Here is a 12,626-nt window from a genome sequence, read left to right on the forward strand (position 1 = left end):
CATTTGTAGAAAAACCAATGTGGATGTTTCTGGAAACTGAGAAATGATTTCCATACAGGGAAGTGCTCATGCCTTCGGAGTGCTCTTCAGTCACTTCGATGGGCCCCAGGTGTGACGCAGGCTCCCGTCACCTTTTCCCATCACTGCCCACAAGTTCCCATGAATCCGATCTCGTCAACAACAAACAAACAAGAACAACAAAGTTTAGTCTTATCTGTTCAAGACTTTCATATAAATGAAATAATTCAGTATAAACTAGTTGGCATTCAGCTTCTTTCCCTTGGAACTTTTACTTCTTTATTTTGAAGTAACATGACTTCCATTTTCCCATTCATGTCTTATTGCAGTGGCTAGTACCTCTTGAACCATACTGAGAAGAAGCGGTAAGAGCTCTTTATCAGGTTGAAAAATTTACCAACTTTTTTCATTTGCTAAGAGTTTTTCACAATTATAAAACAGTGTTATATTTTCCTCAAATAATTGATTTGTATCTATTGAAATGACAACATAATTTTTCTTCCTTAGTTTGTTAATATGGTGAACTACATTGATTTATTTTCTTATGTTAAACAGATTTTGCATTTCTAGAATTTTCTAGAATCATGATTAAGTGGTCCAACTTAATCATGATATCTTATTCTTGTTACTTATTGCTGAATTTGATATGCTTATGTTTTGATAGTGATTTTTGCATCAATGCTTATGAAGGATATTGGTCTGTCAATTTCCTATCTTATAATACCTTTGTCTGGTTTTTGAATTCTGGTTATAGCAACCTCATAAAATATTTTAGGAAATGATAGTTCCTCCTCTAGTTTATGAGTTTATATAGAATAGATGTTACTTCTTTCTTACATACTAGATGGAATTTACTAGTGAAGTTGTTTGGGCCTGGAATTTTCTTTGTAAGAAGTTTAATTATGAATTAATATCTTTAACAAATATAGGGCGATTTAAATTTTCTATTTTTGCTTGGGTTTATTTTGGTAATGTGTGTCTTTTGAGGAATTTGTCCATTTTATCTAAGCTGTCGAATGCATCAACGTGAAGTTGTTCATGTCATCACTCATTACCCTTTCCGTGTCTGCAGGACCTGTTGTGATGCCCCTTCCTGGTTCCTGACGTTGATGATTTGCCTTTCCTTTTTTTTTTTTTTTAAATAATCAGTCTTGTTAAGGGATTTTCAATTTTATTAATCTTTTGTTTTTTCCCTTGAGAAAGAGTCTCACTCTGTTTCTTAGGCTGGAGTGCAGTGGCATAATCTTGGCTCACTGCAACCTCTGCCTCCTGGGTTCAAGTGATTCTCCCACCTCAGCCTCCCAAGTAGCTTCGTTCTGCAGGCATTCAAACCACCATGCCCAGCTAGTTTTTGTATTTTTTTGTAGAGACGAGATTTCACCATGTTGCCAAGGTTGGTCTTGAACTCCTGAGCTCAAGCAACCTGCCCACCTCGGCCTCCCAAAGTGCTGGGATTACAGGTGTGAGCCATTGCACCCGGCCTTAATCTTTACAAATAACAAATTTTGGGTTTGTAAATTTTCTCTGTTGTTTTATATTTCATTAAATTTCCTTCTGTTTTTATTATTTCTTTATTTCCTACCTACCTTGACCTTAATTTTTTTCTTTTTTAACTAGCTCCCTAAGGCGGAAGCAAAGATAATCAATTTAAACTGTTCCTTCATGTCTAATATAGGCATTAATCAATTTCTCCTTAAGGACTGCTTTAGCTCCATCCCACAATTTTTGTATTCGATTTCAATGTTCCAAGTTGATTTTCTTGAGTGTATGATGGGCATCTTTCAATAGGTAGAATTAAATTCAGAAAACTTACAAAACACAGACAGGGTTGAACAATAAAATATAATTAAATAAAATCCCACCATTCGTAGAAAAACAAATGTGGATGTTTCTGGAAACTGAGGAATGATTTCCATACCGGGAAGTGCTCATGCCTTTGGAGTGCTGTTCAGTCACTTCAATGGGCCCCAGGTGTGACACAGGCTCCCGTCACCTTTTCCCATCACTGCCCACAAGTTCCCATGAATTTGATCTCATCAACAAAGTATATAAAATGTGTATATATATATATATACTGGGTCTGGCTTTGTCATTCAGGCTGCAGTACAGTGGTGCAATCTTGGCTCACCACAACCTCGGCCTCCTGGGCTCAAGCCATCCTCCCATCTCAGCCCTCCCAAATAGCTGGGACCACAGATGTGCACCACCACACCTGGATAATTTTTATGGTTTTTTTAGAGACAGGGTTTCACCATGTTGCCCAGGCTGGTCTCAGACTCCTGAGCTCAAGGGATCCTCCCACCTCAGCCTTCCAAAGTGCTGAGATTATAGGTATGGAATTACAGTGTTTTTTTCGTTTGTTTGTTTTTGTTTCCTTGAGATGAGGTCTCACTCTGTCTCCCAGGCTGGAGTGCAGTGGCACAATCTCAGCTCACTGCAACCTCCTCCTCCCTGGTTTAAGCTATTCTACTGCCTCAGCCTCCCGAGTAGCTGGGATTACAGGTGCATGCCACCATATCCAACTAATTTTTATATTTTTAGTAGAGACAATGTTTCACCATGTTGGCCAGGCTAGTCTCAGACTCCTGACCTTAGGTGATCCACCCGCTTCAGCCTCCCAAAGTGCTGGGATTACAGGCATGAGCCATTATGCCTGGCCAGAATTATAGTTTTAAATATCAGTTCTGTTCCATTGTGTTAATTTAGTTTTCATTACTCCAATTGCATCTGTGTTGTATATTCTTTGACAGGCTTTTATATTTATTATTTTCTCATATTTTTAATTTCCCTTATTTTCATTTTAATTTCTTATTTGTATCTTCTTATTTCTGTTCTCTAAGTCTCTTACTGTGCTTTTGGTTATGTATGTTTTCCCTTCGGCACCCCATAATTTATCCTTACTTTCTGTTATGATTTCTATCTTTTTCTTCAGTTTCTTACTTGAATGTTGCTAGCTGTAATTTTATAACTTCCAGTATTTATCTATTTGTATTCTGAGTTTTTGAGCCTCTGATTTGTGATGACTTTTTAAATCTGCAATTACTTGTTTATGTTGGAAGGTTGTGGTACACTTTTCATTAGCTTTGAGGATTTTTTAAGGTAGGTTTTTCTCCTGCTGAAATTTCCATTCTTATTCTCAATTTTGGCTCTCTTATAGTCAATTTTTATGGCTGGTTGCTGATTTCTTATTTTGTTCAGGATTATTTGTGTCAGATTTTCCTGGACCAGCAGTAGCTGATGCGTTGTGGAGGGAGTCTGGATGTTTTACTCAATTTTTTAGTTTAAGAGCACCCTCTTATTGGCTATAGTAAAGTCCAGTTTGTTTGATAAATGGCAAATTGGGGGCCTGTTTCTTTCTGATTCTTCAATAACACCTGGGTCAGTAGCGCCCTTATCGAAGCGGCATCTCCCCCTTCCAAGAATCTTTTCCTCTCCCCAGACAGTTGTACACAGGATTGCATCCGTGGGTCCTGTGCACATTCCAAGCATCGTCCTTTCAGCTCCCAGCACAGCTTTCTGATCCACCTTAGACCTCCTCTTTGTGTCCCTCTCTTGGGGAGCAGACGTCTCCTCTGGTGAATGTCATGGGTTTCCTCCTACACACGGGCACTGCAAACCCTCCTGTCTTCCAAGCACACTCCAACACACTCTGCTCTGCTGTAGGCCCCTCGCCAGCTCTGATGGGTTCAAATGTTTGTTTCATCTTTCATGTGTCAGTTGAAGTTTGTGTTATTTGTTCTCTGTGTTCTGTTTGGTTGGGGGTGGTTTTGTTTGCTTTCTTTGTGCTTTTACAGAGGATATGTGGACAGATTTGGATCTAAGGGACAGTCATTATCCAATAGGTCCCAGAAGCTACCCCTTCCCCTTCTTCATTTCCTTTTTCAGTTTCCCTCACTCATATTGAACACTGCACCTTGGAGTGTCTGCAGCTGAACTCCCAGCACCCCACCTGTGTGTCACATGGGACACAGACTGAGAATAATGAATGCCCAGGTATAAGGGCTGATTTGATGAGGGCTGCAGGTGTCCAGGCCTCCCGGGTGTGGCAATGGCTTGGCAGGCTCAGAAAAGTACTGTGGAGTGACTGCACTTGGCGTCCCTGGACATGTGCTGAGGATAAACCACACCAGTGAACCTTTTGGCAAGATGCATGAGCCACGTACACAAAACGGGTCCACGTCCCCCAGAACCCGGCAGCCACGTGGGCTCAGCCCATGGCAACACATTCATTTCCAACTTTGCGCATAATTCTGGCTGAGGCAGGATTCACCATGCCCAGCTTATAGCCACATCTGGCCAATCTGGTTCAACATCCGTGTAATGGAGTTGTGACTTGTTCTTCAGTTGCCGTGGACCCCCAGGCTGAAGGTCATATAACCTGAGCATGCCCAGACAACCCACATGTGCAACATGGGGGAACCTAAGTGCTGGGGCTGGGGAACGGGGACCGAATGAGGATCCTGGATCCAATTAGTGGGGCCCCAGCATCAGCCCCATGGCAGCACACCTCATTACTGCATGCTTGGAAGACCCTGTCCAACCCCAGCTCGGGGAGGCAGATCTGGGCACTTCCTCCTGTCTCCTGGCCAGTCAACTCGCAAAAAATCTTTCTTGCTGCAAAACCCAGTGCTTCAGTGTTCAGCTTTCCACTGTGCACCAGCAAACGGACCTGGTTTGATTCGGTGACAAGCCTGAGAGCATGCATCCTGCAGCTCCTCCTACTACAACCTCAGTGCTGTGTGGTGGCTCTCAGGACTCACCTGCACTCCCGCCTCACCCCCGCGAGCCCTCCCTGAAAGCTGAGCCCTCACATGGCTGAGATCTGAGCCAGGTGCTTGCCTGGATGTGCCCCATGAGGTTCTTCTGATCCTGGGCCAGTCCCTTGTGACTGAGACCCTGTCCTGCTGCTGACAGAGCTCCCAGCCCTGCCAAGGGGACCTCCTGTGGGCCCCCCCCTTTCCTACGCAGCTGGATGAATCTTGATCAATCACATCTTGTGACGACTGCAGTGTCACCTTACATTTAAGTGTTGCACATTGTTGTTCTGCACTGTAAAAAACAGGCATAGAATTCAGTTGCTGACTTTGATGAGCTAGTCCACACCAACTGGAATGTTCACAAAAACGTGAGTGTACTCACCATTGCTCCATTATCTCACCTCATCCCCACAAAACACTGTGAGATGAAAATTATGATCCCTGTTTTATAGGTCAAGACACCCTCTTATTTGCTATAGTAAAGTTCAATGTATTTAATAAATGGCAACTTTGGGGCTCTGTTTCCTTCTGACTCTTTGATAACACCCTGGGTCAGTAGTGCGTTATCATCAGCTACTTTCCCCTTTTCTTTCACCATCAGCCATCTAAAGTACATCTCCCCATTCCAAGGAGCTCTCCTCTCCCTCAGACAGTTACACATGAGAACAAACTATGGAACAAGCCATAAGGAAACTGAAGCTTGAGGAGGTGAAGTCCAAGGTCAAAATCATAGTGAGTGGCAGAGAAAATGCCAGTGTCATGGAGCCGATGCTTTGAGACTGGTGATTTGTTTCACAAATGAATTATTTCTTTTCCACAAAAGGTGGGTTTGATTAAACACTGAGGTGTCCTCCATTCATTCGATATTTAAATTTACATGTAGAAGATTTTCCCCACAGCTTTTCAGAAACCTGCACTACTGATAGTGAAGGGAACTTGTGTTCACAAAACAGGCATCCCCAGAAGCCTGGAGAAAGGAGAGGCTGCTGGATGTGCCTCAGGACACAGCCAGGGTGTCATGCCCTGACTTTCACATTTCTCTAGGAAGCCGTGCAGGTTTTCCGCCACCTGTGCGTGCTGTCACAGCGGCTGCTACTGCCACACAGGCACCACCCGGCGAGGTGGGGGTTACGTGAATTCGGGTCTCCAGCCCTTCTCAGAGCTCCTTAGAAAAACCAGACGACATGCCTCAAAACGAGGAAAAATAAAACAAGCAAGCAAGCTCTCAGCCCTTGGGTCCACACATAACCACCAAACACTTTTCTGTAAAATAAAACTTGAATACAGTAAAAGTGTCTGGAAAACACTCCATGGCGAGCCTTCGAAAGATCCAAAGTGCACGGTGCTTGCTGGCCGGGGCTGTGCTCACCCCAGAAGGGCAGAGCTTGGGTGAGCCCTTTGCACGCACATTTTATACCTCCAGGGGTCGTGGTGGCCTCGGGGGACCGGGCAGGGTCCTCTTCTTTTTAAAACTGAAGTGAAATTCACACAACACAAAATTAACCCTTTTAGAGTGAGCAACTCGGTGGCATTTATCACACTCGCTGTGGGCAGCCGCCACCTCTGGCTTCAGGACATCTTCATCTCCCCAAAAGGAAACCCCATACCCACGAGCAGTCATTCCCATTCCCCTCTCCCAGCCCCAGGCAGCCCCCTGTCGCTGCGGAATTACCGGTTCTGGATATTACACGTAAAAGGAATTGTGCGCTCTGTGGCCTTGTGTGTCTGGCCAACCCCACTGAGCACTGTGTCTCTAGGTTCACCCGTGCGGTTCCCTGCGTCAGTGCGGCGTCCCTTGCTGTGGCGGAAACATATTCCCCTCTATGAAGGCCCCATTATCCATTTAGCCGTCAGGGGGACATCTGGGCTGCTTCTGCCTCTGGGCTGCTTCTGCCTCTGGGCTGCTGCACATGCGGTTTCTATGCGCATGTGTGTACACGTACTTCTTGGAGCCCCCGTTTTCGATTCTTTTGTGTATAGGCCTAGAGGTGGGATTGCTGGGCCCTATAGAGATTCTGTGTTAATTTTTTGAGGAGTTGCCCTGTGGTTTTCCACAGCAGCGGCACCACGTTGCATTCCCACCCACGGTGCACGAGGGCCCCAGTTCTGCGCAGCCCCTGGGTCCGTGTGGCCCTGCATGGCCACGGGCTCCAGCGAACACTGCGGGAGGTGGAGCCAGAGACATTGGCCTCAGGGAGGCCCTCCTGTGGGGTTCCGCCCGGGGTCAGGAGGCCTCTGCTCCTGCCCTCCGTGTGAGCTGCTTCGTGGCCAAGGGAGAGCCCAGCCAGCTGCTCCTCGGACTCAGGACCTGGCCCCAGGCCACTCAGTCTCTCCTAAGACTCAGTTGCTGAGCCCAGAACAGAGCATACTTGTGACTTTACCCGCAGGGGCGCTCCTGGAAGTCTGACCAGGGTCGTCTCTAGGGAGCGCCAGGCTGCATGCTCACCTGCCAGGACGGTGGTGCGGTCCAGCGGTGCAGTCCGGCGGTGCAGTCCAGCGGTGCGGTCCAGCGGTGCGGTCCAGCGGTGCGGTCCTGCCGTGCGGTCCAGCGGTGCGGTCCAGAGGTGCGGGCCAGCGGTGCGGTCCTGCCGTGCGGGCCAGCGGTGCGGTCCTGCGGTTCGGTCCCTTGGTGTGGTCCTGCGGTGCGGTCCTGCCGTGCTGTCCAGAGGTGCGGTCCTGCCGTGCTGTCCAGAGGTGCGGTCCAGCGGTGCGGTCCTGCGGTTCGGTCCCTTGGTGTGGTCCTGTGGTGCGGTCCTGCGGTGCGGTCCTGCAGTGCTGTCCAGTGGTGCGGTCCAGCGGTGTGGTGGGACCTGCCGAGTGATCGAGTGGGACGTCACTGGCGTCTTGCCAGGCACCAATTTCTTGTGACCACCGGGGCTGGTCCTCATCGGTGGGTTCTTCAGAAATGGTGGACGGCACGTGGTGCGATCTCTAGGAAGTCAGCTCCCCTCCCCTCATCAAGTCCTGGCTAGCAGCAAAGGGATGGCAGGAGCCCCTCAGCCCCACCTACACACCCCACAGCCTCCGTGACAACGAGGGTGTCTGTGAGCTCATCCCCCAGCCGGCATCTGTGGGCTCCACTCCGCCTGGACGCCACGCTGGCTGCAGGTGGGCGGGTATTGTCTGCTCCTGAATTCCTTTCCCTGGACAGAAGTGACCCTGTGTGACCTTCAGCTGCAGAGCAGCCCCCTCGACACATCTGAGTTGACCCTGGATGCCCCGTGGGCAGGGCCCAGATTCAGCCTTGATGCCCAAAGCAACAACGCCAGTGCAGTGCCCCCACAGCCGGGCACCCCCCTTGTCTTCCCTGGTTCCTGATCCCATCTGGCTGGTCTGTGCCACCCACCTGGCTTCTGACCCACATACCTTTTCTTCCTTGGGTTAGATGAGGCTCTCTAGACCCCATGGCAGGGGTCCTGCTCCACCTGGGTGGACCTCCAGAACCCAGACTATGGCCTTCCTAAAACTGCCTACACCTGTCCATCACCCACAGTTCAGGGACCAGCGCCCCATGAGCCCCTGGACAAAAGCAGCTGTGGGCAGCTGCGCCTGGGGGTCCCTGGCTGGGCCCTGCGTGCTCCCTCAGCCCAGGGCTCCCTCAGCCCAGGGCCCCAGACTGGTGGAGGAGGGGACCTGCAGGTTGAGGATGGGGCATCGGCCTGGCCTCCCTTGCGTGTTGAGGAGGGACATTGCGCCAACCTCCCCTGTGGGTGGAGGAGGGGGCATTGGGCCGGCCTCCACTGCAGCAGCCCACCCACCCTCAGTGGGGCTCCTTCTGGCTCACTCTTCATCTCTGTAAAATCCATGTAAACCATTAAAAATACAGAGATGCTTTCAAGTATTCCCCAAGGAACTCTCCCCTGGTCCTTCTCAGGCCTGGGGGGGCCGCCCCACACACAGGGCCCTCCCGGGGATCAGCCTCCCTCCACGACACCTGTCTGCAGTAGCTCATAGCTTATCCTTTCACCTCTGCATGGAACCAGAGAGTTCACCTCACCTAGAAGGAGCCCTGCGCACCCCGCCAGAGAAACCCCCACTTGGCTGTGAGCTCTCCCTCCAGATGTGGCTCTTATTTTTATAAGATTTAATTTCTATTGGTTTTGCTGCTTTTTAACGAGGAATTTTTTTTATCTCTTTTTCTCACTCCCAACCAAAATAATATCTTAGCCAAACTGAAATGTCTGTTTCTCTACTTCAGAAGAAAAAGTAAATAAAGCTACCCTTTTATAACATCTTATTTTTCAGAATTTTAATTAACACAGAAAATTCTGTGTGTAAAGCATGGAGTTTATTTTGAAAATGACCATATTTTCTGCTTGTTTAGAGTACCGGCATTTTCTGTGTATGAGCAATACTATGCTAAATTAGCCTTGTGGATTCTATTTATAAGAATATTTTATTCCATTTATATGAATAAATTATTTACGTATCTAGAAATATAACAGATTCAAATAAGAATTAGTTTCCAGTTCAATCAACAAAATGTTTCTTTTTTTCTTAAAATGGTTTTATTGTTTTTTCACACATAGTCACACGTGAAGGAAAGTGATGATGACTATAACAGCGAAAAGATCTTAAAACTGTATTAATCCCCTTCTTGGTGAGATCATGTGCAGTGAAGCAGAAACTGAATTTTAGGGACTGGGAAATACTGGAAAATCTTGCTATTTTCCTAGTTATCTGAGCACTTTGCAAGCAAATCTAATACCAAACGCTCGGGGAAAACTTCCAAGCCTGCAAGCTGGGTTCCTGCTTTCATGTCTGATTTCCTGAGACCACCCTGTCCATGGTGACGTGGTGTGGTGATGACTGAGGCATGGGACTGTCACCCCACCATGACGTTGGGTATGCTGTTGGGCACGGGGTGAGGACACTCTGGATGCCCTGGTTCTCTTTGGTTCCACCACATCTGGATTGCAGACCTAGGGGAGGAAACCAAAGGACACCACAACCCCTTCTTTCATCTCCACCTTGGAGGCGGGACAGGTGTGATGAGACACCTGAGTTTTCCACACCTGGGATGGGCCACCTGCCCTCTAGGTGGGAGCAGGAATGGATCCAGGGCTGATGTAATCAGAGCTCTCCAGAGAAAGCTGGAAATTCAGTAAGAGCTGATGTTGCACTCTATTTTTTGTTTGTTTGTTTGTTTGCTTGTTTGAGACAGAGTCTCGCCCTGTCACCCAGGCTGGAGTGCAGTGTTGCAATCTCAGCTCACTGTGATCTCTGCCTCCCAGGTTCAAGCGATTCTCCTGCCTCAGCCTCTCAAGCAGCTGAGTCTACAGGTGTACACCACCATGCCTGGCTAATGTTTAGTAGAGACGAGGTTTCACCATGTAGGCCAGGCTGGTATTGAACTCCTGACCTCAAGTGATCCGCCCACCTCAGCCTCCCAAAGTGCCGGAATTACAGGCATGAGTCACCGCACCCAGCCCAGATGACACTGCAATCTTGAGTCTGGAATCTGCTGGGTTAACTAGTAACACAGGCAGGAAGTCTGTGGTACAGGTTTGAGGAGAAACCTGTCTTTGCTCCTAAGACCTTCAACTGATTGGATGGGGCCCACCATACAATGGTGGGAGGGGAGGTGGTAATCTCTTTACTCAAAGTCTACTAGCTTAAATATTAATCACATCTAAAAAATACTTCCCAGAAACATCTAGGCTGGCATTTGACTCAACAGCTGAGCACCAGGGCCCCACCAAGTTGATACATAAAATTCACCATCAGAAGGGCTCTGACAAAAGGGAGATGTGGCCCACAGCTGGAGCTCCAGCAACCATTTTGCAACTATGAGGAACAAAGGATGACAGGAAGACCAAGAGGCAGACAGCGTGGTCTTTAACTCACAGAGCACCAGACCCAGCCCTGGCAATGGCCCAACTCCCACCCTGTGGGAGGTTCGAGGGGGGACAGACCCCTAGGGGTTCAAATCCTTCAACTGGGTTGGTCTCTGGGAGTCTGTCATACCACTGAAGTCAGCAAAAACATCTTTAAAAACATAACCTCCCTAACTGTTGAGAGACGGTGGGAGAAACAGGCTAGGACAAGACCTGTGAGATGTGTAGCCAGCAGCGGGCTGTGCTGAACAGAGGTCGGCCATCCCCCACCTGGCCAGAGGGCTGTGTAGCTCCCATCTGGGCTTCTGCAACAGCCCCCGCCCCTCCTCCTCCACGTGGGATCAGTGGTGCCAAAGAGAACATTTCCACCTGACACCTGGTTCCGTGAAGCAAGTTTCACTTGGGGGGAGCTGAGAGGTGCCCGTGCTGTAGCCCCACCCCATGTGGTTCTGTAGCTTTGCATACCTTCCTCCCTGGTGGAGACAGATGCAGAGTAAGGCGGCCACCAAGGAGGAATGCGGAGAGCTTGAGGTCCAGCTCATGCCTGATGCGTTCTTTCATAAATCAGTCAGGCACCACATTGCTGCCACTTATTGGCACTGGTCAGATGCTAAGACCATGTGCATTGAGCCCCTGCCTCAGGAACCCAGCACCTGTGGGGGAAGAAAGACAGGTGGGTGTATCACCCCAAATACCTGCAGAGAATCCAGACATGCCAGGAGAAGGAGGAGGGGCTCCTGGGGATGCTTCTTAGGAGGGTTAAAGAGCATCTGTGCCAAACAGCCAGCACAGGGCAGGGACCACAGCCCAGCAAGTGGCCAACAATCCTAGCTGTGCTTGTTATTCTGGGACAAAGTTGGAATTTGTAATGAGTGAGGTTTTGGCAATGATGTTGAAGAAGCAGAACCCAAGGGGAGGACGGTCGGGCTTGTGGTGGTGGAGGCGGGGACGTGAGGAGTCGGGGACGACCCCAGGACTCCAACTCAGGCGACCGGGTGAAGAGAGCGAGGAGGTGCCGGAGCCGTGGGGTTATTTGCTCCCCGCTTGTTTTTATAGTAAAGAGCGGTACAGGAATGCAAATAAAAATCATGAAAGTCAAATATAAAACAAGTGGGGCTGCGTCTCGAGAGAAAAGCGACCAACTCTCCTGCTGCGGCTCCTCCTCCGAGGCAGCCCGTGTCTCGCGGAGGCCCAGGAAGGAGTCCTTTCCCGGGACTCATCACTTTTCTTTGCAACCTACTTTTTTTAACTATGAAGCTTGCTCATGGGCCTTCTGTGATTTTACAATCAAAGGGGCTACCCGGCTAAAACGACAGCACGTGCTGACTCCCGGGGGCCTCGCGTTTGTGGTCAGGGCTCCACTTCACTTTATAGCCCCTCATCTCCAGCCCCGTCCTCAGCCTGGGGCTCCTGCCTTGGTGTCCTCAGCCTTGGCAGTGCCAAGGGACAAGCTTTGTCCTCCTGGGGCCCCATGGAGGAGGACATTGCAAGAGAAAACAACAGGGCTGTGGACATGGAGGCTCTCTGCCCCGATTCCTCCTCTCACAGACGCAGCTTCGCCCACTCTACTGTCAAGGAAGAAGAGGCGACGAGCTGCTGCCTCCCCATTTTCTTCTACCAAGACCCGGTGCGCTCAGGGTTTTCTCGCCATCCAGCAGCGTTCAACTTTTTTGCTACTAGGTTTCATTTCAAACCAACAAATGCTGTTTCTGCAGCAGAAAGGGAGTATTGTTTGTTCTAAAGGAACAACACACAGCTGTAACAGAAACACAAATAATTGGCTGTATGACACTCCTCATAAAAAAGACATGTTGATTGTGTTGTAATGGCAAATTTATAGCATATTTTTCTACTAAGTGAGAACAAATGCAATTTGGAGTGTAGTATCCGTTCAGTAAACCAAGACTGCCCTCTATGGACACGCGGGGCCTTGCGGCTGACCCATTCTCTAGCTCCCCCTCCTCCAGCTGGACAGGAGGCCGCATGTGAACCCGAAGACATAAACGTCGCTTCC

Source organism: Symphalangus syndactylus, chromosome 16 (genome assembly GCF_028878055.3).
Source record: "Symphalangus syndactylus isolate Jambi chromosome 16, NHGRI_mSymSyn1-v2.1_pri, whole genome shotgun sequence".
NCBI lineage: Eukaryota > Metazoa > Chordata > Mammalia > Primates > Hylobatidae > Symphalangus > Symphalangus syndactylus.